The sequence below is a fragment of the Schistosoma haematobium genome, chromosome ZW, assembly GCF_000699445.3.
Source record: "Schistosoma haematobium chromosome ZW, whole genome shotgun sequence".
NCBI lineage: Eukaryota > Metazoa > Platyhelminthes > Trematoda > Strigeidida > Schistosomatidae > Schistosoma > Schistosoma haematobium.
Genome location: NC_067195.1, coordinates 81,982,871 through 82,001,614, shown reverse-complemented (window position 1 = coordinate 82,001,614; position 18,744 = coordinate 81,982,871). Strand labels below are relative to the sequence as shown.

General features: G+C 31.7%; 2 protein-coding genes across 2 annotated transcripts in view; both read right to left on the bottom strand.

Annotated features, from left to right (window-relative positions):
- MS3_00004531 (uncharacterized protein) overlaps window positions 1-18,744 on the bottom strand; it is a 358,189-nt gene that overhangs the window by 169,676 nt on the left and 169,769 nt on the right. The window lies entirely within an intron of this gene.
- UNC7_1 (Innexin unc-7) overlaps window positions 1-18,744 on the bottom strand; it is a gene marked incomplete at both ends in the record, with an annotated part of 106,852 nt that overhangs the window by 27,454 nt on the left and 60,654 nt on the right. The window lies entirely within an intron of this gene.

Here is an 18,744-nt window from a genome sequence, read left to right as displayed (position 1 = left end):
CTTCCTGGTTTTCACTGGTCATCTAATTAATTTTAATTCATATTCTAATCTAGCCTCTCACTGAAATACTACCCAATTAAAGAAGAAAACTCATCTTAAATCAATTCATTCAATTAAGTCATTCAACTGAGTAACAAACTTAAATTAAAAATGTCCCTTAAAAATATAATATGTATTATCAGAATGAGGGTTTGTGGAGAGCATAGTAGTTTAATAGTCGAATTGATGAGTCACTTTTAGTTAGACCACCTGGAAGTCCTAGTATGGGACTCCTGAGCAGTGCTCATCCACGATCCTTCACCAAACGGACTCCAATCTCTAAACTAGTGAACCAGCATCCAATATATATTGATGTATAACTTCAATCTATTCATAATGTTGCGAAACTCTTCATCCATTGTTTAAAGTGTATAACTATCTCATACCTGACATGGTTGAACTCTACTAATCACGGTTTCGCACTAAAACTCTAAGAAATCACCTTGAAGCCAGTCATTAGTGAGTACAATATTTTTTATGATTATCAGCATATGAATTTGTGGAGATTGTTGTAGTTTTGATAGTTGTATTCATAAGTCGATTTATGTAATTCAATTACTACTTAATAATTATATGTTATTCAATCGAGAAAATAATATTAGTACTTTTTGGTGGAGTTTTGTTCTCTGAGCTGAATGGTTTGGTCGTGGAGCTTTCATCGTTGAAAGCTCATCAATGAGAGCTCCACGATCAAACCATCCAGCTCAGAGAACAAAACTCCACCAAAATTATCCACCTAAGCTACAAATCTTCTCCACCATCTCATTATTAGTACTATCATTAGTATTTTCTAATATTATTATTTAAATCAACTGAACGCAGGAAATAATTTCTTTTCAAAAAAAAGAGTAGAAAGCAAACAATTAATCATCATTTCACTCCTATGAATCAAATGAACAACAACAACAACAGCAAATAAAATAAAATAAATAACACTAAACAAAATTAAATCGAGTGAAAATGATGTTCAAGGGAACTTCCGTTTTGTTTTCTTTTTCTTTTTTTCCTCCTTCTTCTATCCTTTCATTTCTTAATTTAGTTAAGTTAACACAATCGGATACACATACACACACACACACGCGCGCATACACACACTTTTGATCATGCTAACATGATGATGATTCTGATCACCACCACCACCATCACCACTATTATTATTATAATTGTTGACGACGACAATTACAGCAACTTGGGAAAACTACATTTCCTGATGTTGTCTATATATATATATAGAACGAATGATGTCCCCTATTTCTTATATTCATTTGCTTTGCATACTGTTTCAATCTGTTTAATTAATTTTTCTATTTTTTTTATAAGACCAGAAATTAAAATAATTTCGTGAAGAGAATGTTTTTTTGTTGTTGAATTTTTTCCTCTATTCAACAATGTTATTTACTTAAGCTGCACAATTGTATTTATAGTTAAGTAAGTATGTATATATGTTTATATATAAGACAGAGCTTGATAGATCAGTAGATATTACATCATTTAAAAGATGATTTCAAGTGATTTCAAGTAGGCTGAACAAAAAGTTACGTAACAGATTGAGGGGTAATATGAAACTAGATTATAAATGAAAGATAAATTATTCATTTGCACCATATTAAGAATGAGACAATAGCAACTAAAATTAGAAGGAATATACTATTGTTCATATATCACGAATTCATATTGATCAGATAATGATTTAAAACTAGAAAGCACTGAACCAGTTGTGTTTAACTATGTTAGCTGCTTGATAAGTCTGTTTACTTGAATGCCTGTTATTGATTTTCTAACTGCTTTCTATAACCTGAGAATATTTTTAAAGGCCATGAATCTGAGTAAGAACTTTAATCTAAGGTTATTGACGAAAAGAATTGAGTGTACTCATAAAGCTTTACGTGATGTTGGTCATCTAATAGCTTCTGGAGGTACATTTAAATGTATTAACAATGTAGATAATTATCCATTGATGATGGGACAAATAATCCTTCACTTTTCTAGATCTTTCGGAGCTTTTACTCAATGTTAACTGTATAAAACAATTCCAGCCTTTTCCAGGACTTTGTCGGGGTATATTCGTAAACTGTTTACATTAACTAATAATGACATTTGAAAATGGTTACTTAATGAAGCGAAGTGATTGAAGTTAGGAATTTAAATCATTGGGTGGTCAACCACTTGTTTAAGGGTCAAGCTCTCGTCAGGAGAACTGAAGGTTCTAGTTCGTGAGTGCATAGTTTTGAGAAGTCTTGTACTAGGCGAAGTTAGATGTCTGATAGTTCCTGGCTGAAGTTAGTCCGTAATGTAAGTTATCAGATCGAACAATCTCCACAAAACCTACAAAGTATTATTACTATCCAATTTTAAGACCGAGGTAAAATTACAGTTTGGATATGTCGTTAGAAAAAATCAGGTTTGAATTGATGAACTATCAAAGTTTCTTCTGTGAACAGGTTTACATTATGTATTCCTTTTGAGCTAGATTGTCTAATCTTATAGAAAGATTTTTAAAATGTTCCTAAAAAGACCAGAGGTTACAAAGTGTTCTATAGTATAATTACTGACCACTTAATATTCAACTTAAACAACCATGTTGACCAAAGGTTTAATAAATGGTAACATAAAAAAAGAATATATTCTTCACAGAATTATCTTTAAAAAAATAATTCAGTACTTCTAGTCGGTATTCCAAAAATTCACCTCGTTTTCCACTATGTTTGAAATGACTAACATTATATGGTTTCTTAACCAAATATATGCTTATAGAATCAGTGTTTCTGGGATATTCTAATGAAAATATCCAATTGTTTAGACTATATTAAGCTTAACAATATGAAAATTTGATACTCAATAGTGGAGCATCATATGTTTGAACAACCAAGTCATCTATGTAATATAATGTATTATTATTATTATTGTTGACTTGAGTAAACTCCACTTGTAGCACTTCTAGATTTACTGTTGGTCCCAAGCTCGGGTAAAGGAGGAGAGTTGGACATGGGGTCGACAACCTTATCCTATAGAAAAAAATCTTGCTAAAACAAAACACCAACCCAATTAAACCATTGAATTGAACCAATTTCAAAACAAAGATTTATACTATTGAAAATTTCAATAATTCAGTAGTATAATTAAATTGTCATTTCATTTTAAACGATAAATATATAAGTGAAGAATAAGTTAAGAAATAAAGTATTTTTTTTAAATTTTTAGCAAAGAAAAAGTACCTTTATGTTTTCATTTTTAAGATTCATCAAAATGAAGATTTAAATTCATTGTAATGACGTAATTCTAAGAACTAATTACAATTTTAAATATTGTCTCAAACCATCTTACATCAGAATAAAATTCAGAGTAGTGTTAAACTTTCTAAAGGTTTTTCTTTTTTTTTGTAACTAAGACTTCAATTAAAATTAAGAATTAGACAAACAGAATATATAGTTGTTACTATGGCATTAACTAATTCGATTAGATGGTTTGAATTGCCCTTGGAGACAATTCTCTAATATGATGCAAACAGACTTCCGTTTTGATGAATGTTTAACCAACAAAATAGAACTGTGATCAATTATTAACATTGATCTAATCAATTTATAATGTTGAAATCAAAAACTGTAATTAGCCTACTGTCATCAATGGTATATTACATAGTAGTGATCAATCAGTGTAAATAACTCAGTTTTATAGGAGGCCAGTCATTAAAATGAATGGGTCGGTGATAATGTCTAAGATTGTGTGACTGGATGATTTTGGTTCAGCTAGCATGAAAATTAGATTTAGGGTTCCCTGTTGATTACCTTTAATTACCCAACATAAAGAAAAAAACTCGTACTGGTACCTATTCCACTAATCACTGTAATAAAAAACGTTTGTACTAAATTAATTATACAAACTACGTCAAGTAATAGCAAACAAGAAGTCTGCGTTAACTATGTTTATTCTCTGAATATTAATTAACATGTACTTCACTGTTGTATTGACTCAAAACGTGGCTATATTAAAACTTTGCAGAATGAAACTGGTTATTTTCTAACTACTCGTTCGTGTGACATTGATTTTAATTGCTTAAACAACATGACATAATAATAATAACCACAGGATCTTGGACAACTGATGTTTAATAGATTCAGAGAAAATGTCATGCAGTATGTTATGTCCCGATAAGCATAATGAATGGTAACTTTTGGGATCCATTTATAGATCAATATTACATGTACATTTTTATCGTATAATTGTTATGTAAGTAAACTATTCATATTCATATCCCTCTTATCATAAGCTTTATTTTGACCTATGGACTATTATTATACGATTTACCATTCTTGAATTACGCCCTGTCTGTTAATCACTACCTCCCTCATTCACAACCACTTTTGGCCAAATATTGTACAAATGTTATTTCCCATTTTATGACACGACGTGGTCTGTTTGATTGGTATATAAACCCAGTATGTTTGAAATAAATGATTCACATTGCAGAGGCTGAGATTGGTGTTCTGGACTTAACCGGTTAGGTTAGGCGGAAAGCAGGACCAATCAGGAATCTAGACTGCTCGCACGTGTTTTACGCGCCAATGGTCCGGTCGATAATTCACTGCCCTCTGATTGGCGGTTTCATTACGTTATACATCAACAGGGCACTAAGACCACAAGTTATAACACAATAGTCACGCTCATAATAAGAATAAAAGTGACAACTCATTGAAATCAGCAGCAAATTTTTTTGACTAAACAAACGGTTAAGTGCAATGATGTGATGGCATAGTCAAGAAAGGTATGCATAAATTTTAGTATAGGGATGTAGAGATTGTTGAATGGGATAAAGCATTAACCGATCAATGACAGATCACTATTGGAAACTTAGAAGCACTGGAGGGCCGTTTTGTCCTACTATGAGCCTCCTCAGTGGTGTTCTCCACGACCCCACATGCGAAAATCAAACCCAGAACCATCCAGTGTTTCCGGTTTTTTAACGGTCTAAGATCTAAGATCTTAATTTAATTTGAAATAAATACCTGTTTTTTTATAAATGAAAAGAGAGTAAGGATTGATATTCATTGTAAAGCAGAAAATATTAAACTACAGTGTCCACATTCATGATTCTATATGATATAAAAGCTTGGAGCCTCAAATCCCACATAGAATATATTGTGTTCCAAATTCATACAATTGGGAAAACAATAGATGGATATCTGTCAACTTTTGTTATCAAGTGTTATATTCTCACATCGATAAAAGCTGACTATTGAACTGATCAGTCAAAGTAGTGCACAAATCCATTCACTATTCAACTGTTTATATATTCTCAGTTTGAAGACATTTAAATGGTTCATTTCATTTGTTTTCTTTAAATGATATTTATTATCCTCTACGCTTTTCTTCTTACTATCACTGATAATGCTATTATTACTATTATTATTACTTATTACTTTCTTATTTTGTTGTGTTAATTTGAAGTATAACAACTTCGAACCAAATAACATTCATTTGAGTTCTTATATAACTTCATTGATATTTTGTCTTCTCAATGTAAACATAGAACAGTAGCAGCCAGAATAACTCAGTGATAAACATCTTAGACTGTGAAATCGAATAAATCAAATTTGAATCTTACAGGAAGCACTAGTCTATTAAAACTGCAGGTACACCACGCTAATGTGTTCTAACCAGTAGAAAAAATAATCTAAATCCAAAGTTTAATGTCAACTAACTTCAAACAACAAACACATAAATATTGAATAAGTTTTTGATTGAGATCATGAACCGATTGATGTTAGATCACCTTTGGAAACCTGGAAGCACTGGGCGGCCGTTTCGTCCTATTTTGTGACCCATCAGCAGTACGCATCCACGATCCCACTCGCGGGATTCGAACCCGGAGCCTTCGGTCTCGCGCGCGAACGCTTAACCTACTGGAACACTGAGCAGTTAACGGTGTTAGTGTCTAACATCAACCGATCAACGAAATTGCGCGACCACTTTCTATTGTACTGAGGTAGATACCTGTCTCTACTCGACACGGATTAGCTCCAACGGTCACGGCTTCTCACTAGAACTCCAAGAATTCCCTCACGAAGCTAGTCACTAATGAGCATACATGTCAATAATCAGTATAGGGTTGTGGACTGAGATCCTGTGTTTGAATCCCGCGAGCGGGACCATGGATGCTCACTGCCGATGAAACCTAAAATAGGACGAAACGGCCGTCCAGTACTTCCAGGTTTCTAACGGTGGTCTAACATCAATCGGTTCACAATCTCAATCAAAAACTTAATAGTCTCCACAACCCTTATACTGATGAATGTTTAATAACTTGGAAATTGGCACATTGTTTATTATTATTATTATTATTATTATCATTATTATCGACTTATGATGCTCAATTAACTTTCATTCAAATTAAATTAATAACTGTATTTAGATTAAAAATTCTTACAGGAAAAAAAACAACCGACCCCCTAAGGCTTAACTTTATAATTTTCATTGAGAAAATTTGTCATTGCGCTAATCCACAAACACACACACACACACGTACATAGATACATTGAGTCAGTAAAGTGAAAAGTTGAAAAGAAAGATTTTGATAAACTTGATGTGTTTACCTGTTATTAACTTTTGAAAGGATTAAATACGAAGCTTATTCAAAGAAATACTTCAGAAATATGACATATTGTCAGATGTTTATTTATATGTATGAGTTTGTATAGTGAATATTTTTGTTATACAAAACGAGAAAAAAAACCGCGGATATAAAATCATGAAGATTCTATGAAAAAACAAACAAACAGAGAACCGGTGTTTATTTTCAAGTTTTTGTTAAAATATATCATATCAATATAAGATTTTATGGAAATAGTAGGATTTACATACTTCAAATAATAAAAGGATTTTATTATTAGAATGATAGTTTATGTATAGATTGCAGTAGTTTTAATGGATGAATTCATGAGTCGATGCAAGCTAGCTAGATCACCATTTATAACTTGGAAGTAGTGGATGGCTGTTTCGTTCTAGTATGGGCTATCCATTGCTTCCAGGTTTTCAATGGTGGTCTAGTTTACATCAATTCATGATATCAACTATTAAAAAGGATTTTAGCTAAATCACCAATACATTCAAAAAATCACTACAATTCTTCAAGTTCTAGTGAGACACTGTGAATAATATAGGTCAACCATGTTGAATCTGAGACAGTTTATCCTCATAATCAATTAGAGTTAATCATTTGATATCATGAATTGATTGACATTAACTATGTAAACCGCTGAATGATGATTCAGTGATCTAGATGTTGAGCGTTTGTTTGACAGTATCATTTTCTTTTATCACTAAATGGATTATCTCGTTATTATTTTTATTCATTTGTTATCTATTTTGTTCATTTCATTTCATCGTGAAGAAATCAGATATAAAACTTTGGCCAATATGCACACGAGAGTGAGACAGCTATTAAATGCCCTGTTAATTTCAATAACTGTTCAGCTAAAATCAATCCATATGACAAACTGTATCTTCATTTAAATATTTGATAATTGGTCAACAGTGAGATACAGAATCTATGTTTTGTTCCGTTTAAGACTTATCAGTTTCAAATGCCTAGATCCCAGTGTTGATGTATACACCGAAACTCGAACTCAGTGTTGTTATTCATTATTGTGGTGAACAACAAAGGTAGGAATAACCAAATATATTCTAATAAGAAATTACAGAGCATCTTAATAAAATCTGAGAATCATGCAGTAAATACTCAATTTGCAAAATGTCAATCAGTTGTCTCAGACCTTACGGTTCCTTCATTTCTACAGAAATCATTCTCTGTTCTATCGAATTATTGCTATTATTATTATGACTAACCACAATCCTGTGTACTCTGTCAAAAACTCCATATTTTGTTTGTGTATTATGCTAAGTACTACTGTCGGGATATCTAACCTGAACAAAGAAGATTACCAATCAAACTATCAAATAAGTGAATTGAAGCTTACTGCTTTAACTTTCAACATAACTCTATTTTATATAATTAAAAGGATCCACTAAACATGACTATTTTTTAGTCTAGTGTATGCTATTGTATACTATACAGTAATTTAAGGAAAAAATTTTTATCAGAAGGGGTTTGTAGAGATTTTAGAAATTTCACAGATTGAAATCATGAGTCAATCGAAGCTAGACCAACATGGAAAACCTGGAAGCACTGGACGGCCGTTTCGTCCTAGTACGGGACTCCTTAGCAGTGCGCATCTACGATCCCGCGCCCCGCGAGATTCGAACCCACAAACCCCTTCTGATAAAAGTCATCTGCCCACTAGTGACTGACTTCAGGAGATACTCCTGAAGTTCTAGTGAGAAGCCGTTACCAGTGGAGTTCAACCAGGTCTGTTGTGAGATATCAGCTCACTGAAGACAATGGTTTACGGTGGCGCAACTTTGTGGATTGGTTGAAGTTAGACATTAACACCGTTGAATGCCGACCGGCTCAGTGGTCTAGTTGGTTAAGCGCCTGGCGCGAGACTGATAGGTCTTGGGTTCGGATCTTGCGGGGTGCGGGATCGTGGATGCGCACTGCCGAGGTGTCCCATACTAAGACGAAACGGCCGTCGAGTGCTTCCAGGTTTTCCATGTTGGTCTAGCTTCAATTGACTCATGATTACAATCTGTGAAAAAAAATTTTTCAATTACCTTTTGTTTTTACAGTACATACATAAATTATGTAATAAAGAATGATATTAATAAATTTGTTGTCTTAGTAGAATAAAATACAAATAATACATGGAAGAGATTACTGGATGATATTGACAGAACCAAACATAGATTATCTATTGATTAATGTGGAAAAATGAAAAATAGTCATTAATATTTGATGACAAGGTAACTAATATAAATTAATCAGTTTAGATAGTGAATGTGATATAATGGAAAGAAAAGTCAATTTTCGATTGAATTACTCATTATGAGTTTTATTCAACATTACATCCGTTTTGATTTAATGTAATGATTACTCAATGTAGTATGTTTTGTTCTCTCGTACGATATTTTATTCTGTATAATATGCGATATTCTTGTATTCACTTGACATGAACTATGCTCAGTAAATGATTTGTTATAACTGAGTATGTGATTTAATCCTAATTATTAATCAAAATGGGTGTACAATCAATATATAAATGAGTGTATTTTAGACTATTTTGATTCGTCGTCGTCATAGTGTTTGGGGCTAATAAATCTTCACTTATACCAGTCCTGTATTTTTACTTTCGCATTGTGGGAATTGCCGAGGTCCCTCGTTCCGAATATAAGTGATCAGCGTTTTCCGGCACAGCAATCAGCGACAACCGAATATATATATATATATATATATATATATATATATTACTGAGATATTATTGTCATTTTTAATATTAATGTAGTCTTTGTTGATCAACCCCAAAAGTTCCACTCTCTTTGTACAGTGATAACAATTACAATAACAGAAGAAAAACAAACAAACAAGGATTACAAATACCAAAGAAAATAACTTATTGGAAAATGAAATATTCAACATTAAATTAAACCGTTGCTATTTAAAGTGCATATTGTATGAATATACATTTATGTACTTAGACATATACATGTCTAGTAAACATCCTATACGGTTAGGAATTACAAACATACTTCGTATTATTTTTTCTTTCTCTAAATGACAAGTGGAATAAATTTCAACAGAAATGTTGGACAACAATCTATTATTATTATTATTATTATCATTATCATTATTACTATTAGTATTATTATTACTATCGTTATTATTACCATTATTAGGATTGGTAAAATGTATCGTTGTTTAATCAATTCAGTCAGTCAGTCAGTCAGCTACAACGTAGGACCAGGCACATATGTGCATCGGTCCAGGTTGGAATACCGCATCAGCACAACAAGATGAACACCGGATTCATAGCAGTGGTTAGGTCAAAGGTGGTAATATATAAGAGAAAGATTGCATATAGAGATATAGTACAAGAAGAAAGAATTGGTTCGTAGAAAGAAAGATATGAAGTGATTTTAATCTCTTAGTTTAAGGGAAGACAAATAGTGTATACACCGACGCCACTGTGATCGACTCTGTGCCATGTCACCAAGAGTCTCCAACCATTGGTTACGAAAGTCACGCGGACACCAACCAAGTAGTCTGCATCTACCAACATGGCTCAGACTAGAAGTTAGTGTCTTCAAGCACTGATGCCACGTTTTGGTTTGGCCGCCCCTAACTTTCTTCCAACCATCTCCAATACCGGATAGCATTGCACGTCGTGGTAGTCGGTGTTTGGGCATACGTAACACGTAGCCCAACCATCTCAGTCGATGAAGATTCATAACCTCATCAACTGATTTACCATCATTCCCTAATACCCTGCGTCTAACCTCACTATTACTTACCCGGTTAATTAATTAATCACCTCATTAACTGAGATTTAGAGATATTGGAGAAGATTTGCAGCTCAGGCGGATGATTTTGACGGGGTTTTGTTCTCTGAGCTGGATGGTTTGGTCGTGGAGCTTTCATCGTTCTTCTGAACGACATCATCAGCACAAACTTCAGATAGAAGTGAAGTGTTCGAATTTCTCCATATGCGTTTCACAGCTTGTTCTGTACACCTCGACGTTGATTAGTTTTTATTGACCTTAAATTTGTCATTGTTTACTCCTTTGTTTTGGTTGTGTCTCCCATCGGTTTGATTTTTGTTCCTATATTTGTGCATAATTTTCCTGATTGGTTGATAAGTTGGATCGATTTCAATATGTTTATTGATTGCTGATTGAGCTGAATGCCTGGCTTCTAAAAATTCTCTAGTGTTTTTGGAATTTCCTCTGTCTAAGATTTCCACATTTTTCCAATCGAATGAGTGTCCGCAATTGTCCACGTGTATTGATATAGGTGAGGAAGTATCATGGCGTTTGACTGCTAATTGATGTTCATGTAGGCGAAGGGGGCATCCACTCTGTCCGATGTAGTGTTTTTCGTAGTTGGCACAATTTATTTTGTAGATGATGTTTGTTTTGTCCAGCTCAGAAAACAAAACTCCATCAAAATAACTGAGATTTAACAAGATTTTAATAAAGAGTACACATACTTATTAGTTAATGCAATTATAGCAAATGAAAAACCACTAATAAAGAATATAAACTTAATCTATTGTCAGTTAACCGATTAGTTTAGTTGGAAACGATTTAAAAAAATAAAAAAAAAATAAATCAATGAAAACTTTTAAAGTTGATAGCCGTTTTTCACTTTCTCTCTATTTATTGATTAAAATAAAGCTAAAATAAGTTGAAATGATTCTAAATTAATGTTGATATGGAAAGTTGTCGGAATAAGGTTCTAGGTGTTCTTTTTATTTAAAAAATACTATACAGATATATATATGAATATTTTATATATTAATTTAGGCAAGATTATAATTTATGGACGAACCAATCAGATATAAGATAATAGGTTTGGGATTTTGGCGCGAAATTAATTCATCCATTTGGCTAAATAGAATTTTAGCATTTTACTTGATGTCAGTTCATAATGAAAGTCTTAAATCTAATTCTTAACCCTAAGCATCAACTATAAATCATCATTCTAACTCCTCATATTGGTTTATAATTTTTAGTTAGTTCTGGTAAGTAGATGGATTTTTTCAAGGTCAATTTAGCGTCACTCGAAGGTTGTCCATAAATTATAGTATCACTTTAATTTACAGCAGAATTTCAAATGCTTGTTCTATATTATTTAGAACGTGTCATTGTCTAATGTTAGATGTACATATTGAGAGTGATTGTATTCATTAGCCATTGTTTTAACAAATAAAAAAGTTTTATCATCGGGACTCTTGAAAGGTTATAGCCATCAAACTATTAAACTGATACTACTTATTATTTCTAAAAACGAAAATTCTAACAGAACTTGATCATTTTCAGAACTGAAAATTGACCATAAGTTAACACAAACATCAATAATAATATGGGGAAGATAATGTTTAAATTTAAAGAAACATTTACTTTATAACTAGTTTTTAATCTATTACTGTTCTGTTAAATATTTACCAAATATTACACCTACTTTGATTATTAGCCATGTCATAATCCTTGAAAATGTTGTGTAAATAACTTGTTTGTTGTCTTAATCACAATCTACATAAGAGAATTAAGTTTAATGTTAATAGTTGTAAATCATGAACTGATTCAGATTAAATCAACATTGAAAATCAGACAATTTTGAAAAGTTTCATTATAGTATAAGAATAACGCACCAGTGCATATGTATGACCTTCAGTCAGGAACCGAACTAAGGGCCTAAAATCTCATGTGCGAGAATTTAACGTCTAGATCACTGAACCATTATTTAATAGTGTACATCTCCAATATCAACCAATTCACGACATCATATGATCAACTCCCATTAAACTATGAGGGATAACTGTCTCACACTCAACATAGTTGACCTACATTGTTCATCGTTTCTCACTGGAACTTGATGAATTGTGGTGATCTCTTGAATTTATTAGTGGTTTATCTAAAATCACTTTGTTATTTGAAGTATGTAAATCCTACTGTTTTCCCAAAACTTTATACTATCGAATTGAATATACTCTTAATGACCACATTGTAAAAAAACTGAATATTAAATTGAGAACTGTTCAACAGTCGAATATTACTGATATTACTTAAAATATTCGTGTCGACAAGTTTCTTCATCACTAACAATGACAATTAATATAGTCAAACAATTATGACTACACTCATTAACATAATTTATATTTTAAAAATGCCCTGCATTTTATACGAATATTCGTCCAGATCAGAACGAATAGTTTGACAGCAATTGAGCGCCGAGTAAAGAGAAGTCTTTATATGCGAAAATTATAATTGAAATAATCTCAGTGATTAAAATTTAAATAATTTCAACGTTTCGTCCAGCTAACTTGTCTGAACTTCTTCAGGGTAATAATCAAAAACAAAATCATCAGGGAAATATATAGCTTTTTAACAATCATAACTATACTGTGTTTGATTGGTGTAGATAATATCTGACATTTCACCATTCAACAATCACTCAATTGGTAAAACTGCAGATTCTAGTACATGTCGATTTTAATTCTTCAAAACAATTTATCACACACTAACATGTATTCACAACCTCTATTCACACTTCTACACAACATGAGATACTTGAAGTATCATTGATTTGATGTGTTGTTTTGTTCCCTTTGAAAATCAATTTCTAACTTAGTTCATGTTACCATTCAAATTAATTAATTATTTTTGTTTGTATCAAAGTCTTTTAAAACATAAATCAATCGAATTACTGTCACGCACATATATGTATGTATATATACCAACTTTCAGATTACATCACATTCATTCTATCCCTCATTCTATTTTTTTTTGTTGTTGTTATGATCATACTTTAAATATTTTCTTTTCATAAAAAAGAAAAAACAGAAATGATATGACCTCTATGGCCCTTAAAATTACTTGATGAGAAAAGTACAGGTTTGTGATCAACTCTTATTCTATTTCACTCTCCCATTTATATATATCTTAAATTTGTATCAAATTCACAATTTTTACAAACGTTACACTACCAAGGTTACTGATAGAAATAGGTCTTCAGTTCTGCTTCATAAGAAAGATATAATCTTGAATTTTATTTCATTTAATATCTATCTATCTATCTATCTATATACCCTATATATATCCCATATGTGTATATATATATATCCTATAACATAAGTTGTATGTATGTGTTACTATGAATGAATATATCTAAGTGTACAATCAAAAACGGTAGCTAAAAAGAAACAACAAACGAAAAAACTTTTCATCTTAAACTTTTATATTGTACTTTATCATAAACTTTCATTGTCAATATTGAATAACAAAAGAAAGAAAGAAAAAAATAGAGAAAAGATTTTGATCATTCATTCATCCATAATTTTAAGAGGTAAATAGACTATTTCTATGAAGGAATTTTTATTTTTGTGAAATTTTCTTTTTTAAAAAATTTTTTTTATTTATTTATTGTAAAAGATAATCAATTTGATTAAAGTGGGGTTTTTTTTTTAGTTTTTTTTCTTTCAAGGAAAATTACATTTAAGGTAAACATTTTCTATATGACTTGTTATCATCAGATTTGGCCTAACTTTCAGCTAACCATATTTTTTTGTTGCTGTTGTTGTTGTTGTTTCATTTCCATAAATGACCTTGAAATATATTCCCCCCACCCACTCACCCTTTGTTTATTATGAAGATATATAATAAGAAAAATTAATGACCTTTTGAAGTAATGAAAATATAACTTATATTATCTAGTTTTGTACTATTCTTGTATATAATCTAAGATAGATTTGATAAAATTTTTCCTAACTCAAGTAGGACATATATAAGAAAGCTTTGTAAGTTGGCTATTAATGAATGGTAGTTTTAATTTACCCATGAAACTTCAAGGGATTAATTTTTCTAGTGATGTCACAGTCTCTAAGCTGAATGTTTGAACAAATACAGATATTATTGTTGTTTTAAAAAGTTGGATCACAGAATTTAAACTATGCGTCACAGTGAACTGTTTTAATGTTATTGTAATATCAATGAATAAGTTTATATTAGTGAAAGATCGAGGAAATCAAGATGACTTCAATGAATAAAATACTGTATAGTCAATAAAATAAGAATTTAATGTAGTTTATTTGTCAATTTTATAGTCAAACCATAATGTATTAAATATCTAACCTCATTTCTTACCTAACTGATTATATAAATCATATCAAACTTGTGAAAATCTATCTCATGATTTAAAAGTATCTTCATAGTATGGTGAATAAATTTATATGAATATTCATCAATATTCGAGTGAATCTTTCACTGGTTGAAATCATGAGTCAATTGAAGTTAGACCACCATGGAAAACCTGGAATCACTGGGTTCGAATCTCGCGGTGGGCGAGATCGTGGATGCGCAATGCTGAGGAGTCCCATACTAGGACGAAACGGCCGTACATTGCCTTCAGGTTTTCCATGTTGGTCTAGCTTCAATTGATTCATGATTTCAACCAATGAAATGTCTAAAAATCTCCACAAAACCCATTCTGATAATTAGAATGAATAGTTTGACGAAAGTTGGGGGCCAAGTATAAAGAAGTCATTATATGTCAAAATTATATTTGAGATAATCTCATCGATTGAAATTTGAAATCGTTTCGTTTTGTCCAGTATACTTTTCTGAACTTCTTCAAGGGTAACAATCCAGTCAAAACGTTGGAATTATTTAAATTTCAATCGCTAAGATTATTTCAAATATAATAAGTTGAATACATTGATTTTACACTCAGAGATTGTGAATTGTACCTTAGAAACCATATACGTTGATGTGAATACTAGTAACTATGGTAAAATACCATCTTTATTTTCTTTCAGAATTTTAGACTCAGTTCTATTCCACAAGTTTTACTTAATAATAAAGAACGGACAAACAATGGATTATAATATTTTGTCGATTTCTATAGTCTTTATTTAAATATTTAGTCACTCATTCATTATTATTAGAAAGTGGTTTTATGGATATTATAGTAATTTACTAGTTGAGTTCATGAGTCAATTGAAACTAGACCAACATGGAAAACCTGGAAGCACTGAACGGCCGTTTATTCCTAGTGTGTGACTCCTTAGCAGTGCGCATCCACGATCCCACCCCGTGAAATTCGAAACCAGGACCTATCAATCTCACACGCGAACGCTTAACTTCTAAACCACTGAGTTAGCGTCCATCATTCATTAGTTAGTCCTATCACGTACACACGAACAGATGCAGACGAAGACAGCCAGTGTAGCAGCAGTCTCTGCATCAGTAGGCCTCAGCATACACAAAGGGAAAACCAAGGTCCTCAAATTCAAAGCGGAAAACAGCAATCCAATCACTCTTGATGGCGAAACTCCGGAAGATGTAGAGTCCTTTACATACCTAGGAAGCATCATCCATGAATAAGGAGGTTCAGATGCAGACGTAAAGGCGAAGATCGGCAAAGCAAGGGTCGCATTCCTACAATTGAAGAACATATGGGACTCAAAACAACTTTCAACCAATATCAAAGTGAGAATCTTCAATACGAACGTCAAGGCAATTCTACTGTATGGAGCTGAAACTTGGAGAACTACAACAACCACAATCAAGAAAGTACAAGTATTTATAAATAGCTGTCTACGCAAGATACTCAACATCGATTGGCCGGATACCATCAGCAATAGCCTTCTGTGGGAGGGAACAAACCAACTTCCAGCTGAAGAAGAAATTAGGAAAAGACGATGGAAATGGATAGGACATACATTACGCAAATCGTCAAACTGCATCACGAGGCAAGCCCTAACCTGGAATCCTGAAGGGAAGCGAAAAAGAGGAAGGCCAAAGAACACATTGCGTCGGATAATAGAAGCAGATATGAAAAGGATGAATTACAACTGGACGGAGCTAGAAAGGATTGCCCAGGACAGGGTTGGATGGAGAATGCTGGTGAGCGGCCTATGCTCCTTCACGATGAGTAACAGGCGTAAGTAAGTAAGTTTCAAATTTTGTTTTGGTAACATGTTACACAATCCATGCATATCACAACCACTTCATTAGAACAAGATTCAATTAGTTTAATTTTGTTTTTCTAAAATAGAGACGATTTTCTTTGGTTTACTTTATTTTCAAATGATATTGTAGTGTGTGCTACTGATGTCGACAGATATAAGTTGTATGTATCACCAATCAAAAATGGAATGCCTGGGAGAAGAAGGTTGAAAAGGTTAAAACAGAAGACAACGAGAACAGAGAATAATTGGTATAGAAATGAAGGAACAACAAAGTCTGAGATAATTAGTAGACATCTTGTATTTACTGTATAATTCTCAGATTTTACAAAGATGTTCTGTAGTTTTGTATTAAAATACATCTTCGTTGTCCTCACTGGTTTTCTTATTCACTATAATACAACTTTGTACCGACCACACACTTAAATATCAATATCCTATCTCTTCACATTTGTTCTTCAAAATTTCATTTATACATTATAAACTTATAACAACACATTTATTTTCTAATATAATCTTCCATAGATTTCATGAATAATTAAATATACCTTGGCGATTTAATCATTCATTAAAGACAATATTCTTTATTCAGAATGAAATATACTAAAGTCTAAATCTAAACATACTCATATTATATGAATATATACTGTAAATCTTTTCCCCCCCTTCCTTCTAATCATTCATTTGTCATGTTGGTCTTCAAGTATAGTTTACTTGTAAGCTTTCATCTTAGTTATAATTAAATGTGAAACAATGAAAAAAAAATAATAGTAAGAAACTATTCTCCTAATTAATTATTGGTAAGAATATTCTTTTTCTATGTCTAATTACAACTTATAATTTATAGAATAATCACTATACAACTTAAATCTCTTCACACCTACAAATATGTTTTATATGAAAGATAAACATATACATACATTTATATTTTCAGTATACCTATCTATGTATAAAAAGAATCATTATTGATCTTATGAATAAGTTCAAAAATAATTTTCCCATTTCTAACTAATTTTTCTTGTTGGATCTTTATAGAGAAAGAGGGGGGGGTCAAAAAAGAATAATTATAGAATTCAAAGATTTCTGTAGTACACTAAATGAAATCATGAGTCAATTGAAGCTAGACCACCATGGAAATCTGGAAGCACTGGACGGCCGTTTCGTCCTAGTATGGGACTCCTCAGCAGTGCACATCCACGACCCCAGCTCGAGACATTCGAACCCAGGACTTATCAGTCTTGCACCAGGCGCCTAACCAACTAGACCACTGAGTGGGTTGGCATTCAAAGATATTAATGTCTAATTTCAATCAATCCATAATAAAATTAAAAAAGAATTGGAACATCATGTTAAAAATGGATTACATAATATTGATTAGATTAGGTATTCAAAGAAAAGAAAAAAGGCAAAACTAGATTGATCCTATAAGAGATCCTATAAATAAAATGATTTACCTAGACATGATGATCAATAGGAAACTTGAAAAAGAACATTATCGATTAATTACATTTTGAAAAATAAAAATAAAAAAGATTAAAGAGATCGTTAAAGCAAAGTTACTGAAGATTTTTGAATTGAAAAAGAAAATAATAAGTTGACTTAATCAGATAGTAACAAATAGTATAAGATAGTTGAAGAGAATATAAGATTAACCTGACAATTCTAAATAGAGGGGAACTTTCTAGAACAATATTTTATAATTATCATATCCAAAAAGTCAATTTTGAATAGGTTAAGTAATGAAGTAAGTTAACAGTAACTAGGAGATCATGTTGTTTCATAAAAAAATATCGATACTTTATGTCTAAAACTGACAAATTATGGGATGAAGATTGAAGTTTTAATTCTTTAGATGTATGATTCTTATTTATCTTCAGTTCAACAAAGAGTTTTATAGACAATATAATAATTTTCAAGTCAAGATCATTAATAAAACCAATTCTAGTTTGTTTGTTTGTTTATAATAAAAAAATGAACCTTTAGACTGTCGTAAACTATCTAGAATTTTATGGCAACTATCAGAATCCCGTTTAATAAATCTACCTATTAGGTATTCATTCATACATATCTTTAGATTATGATAGATACAAGAGATGCATTCTTATCAAAATTCAATATTCAATAATAAACA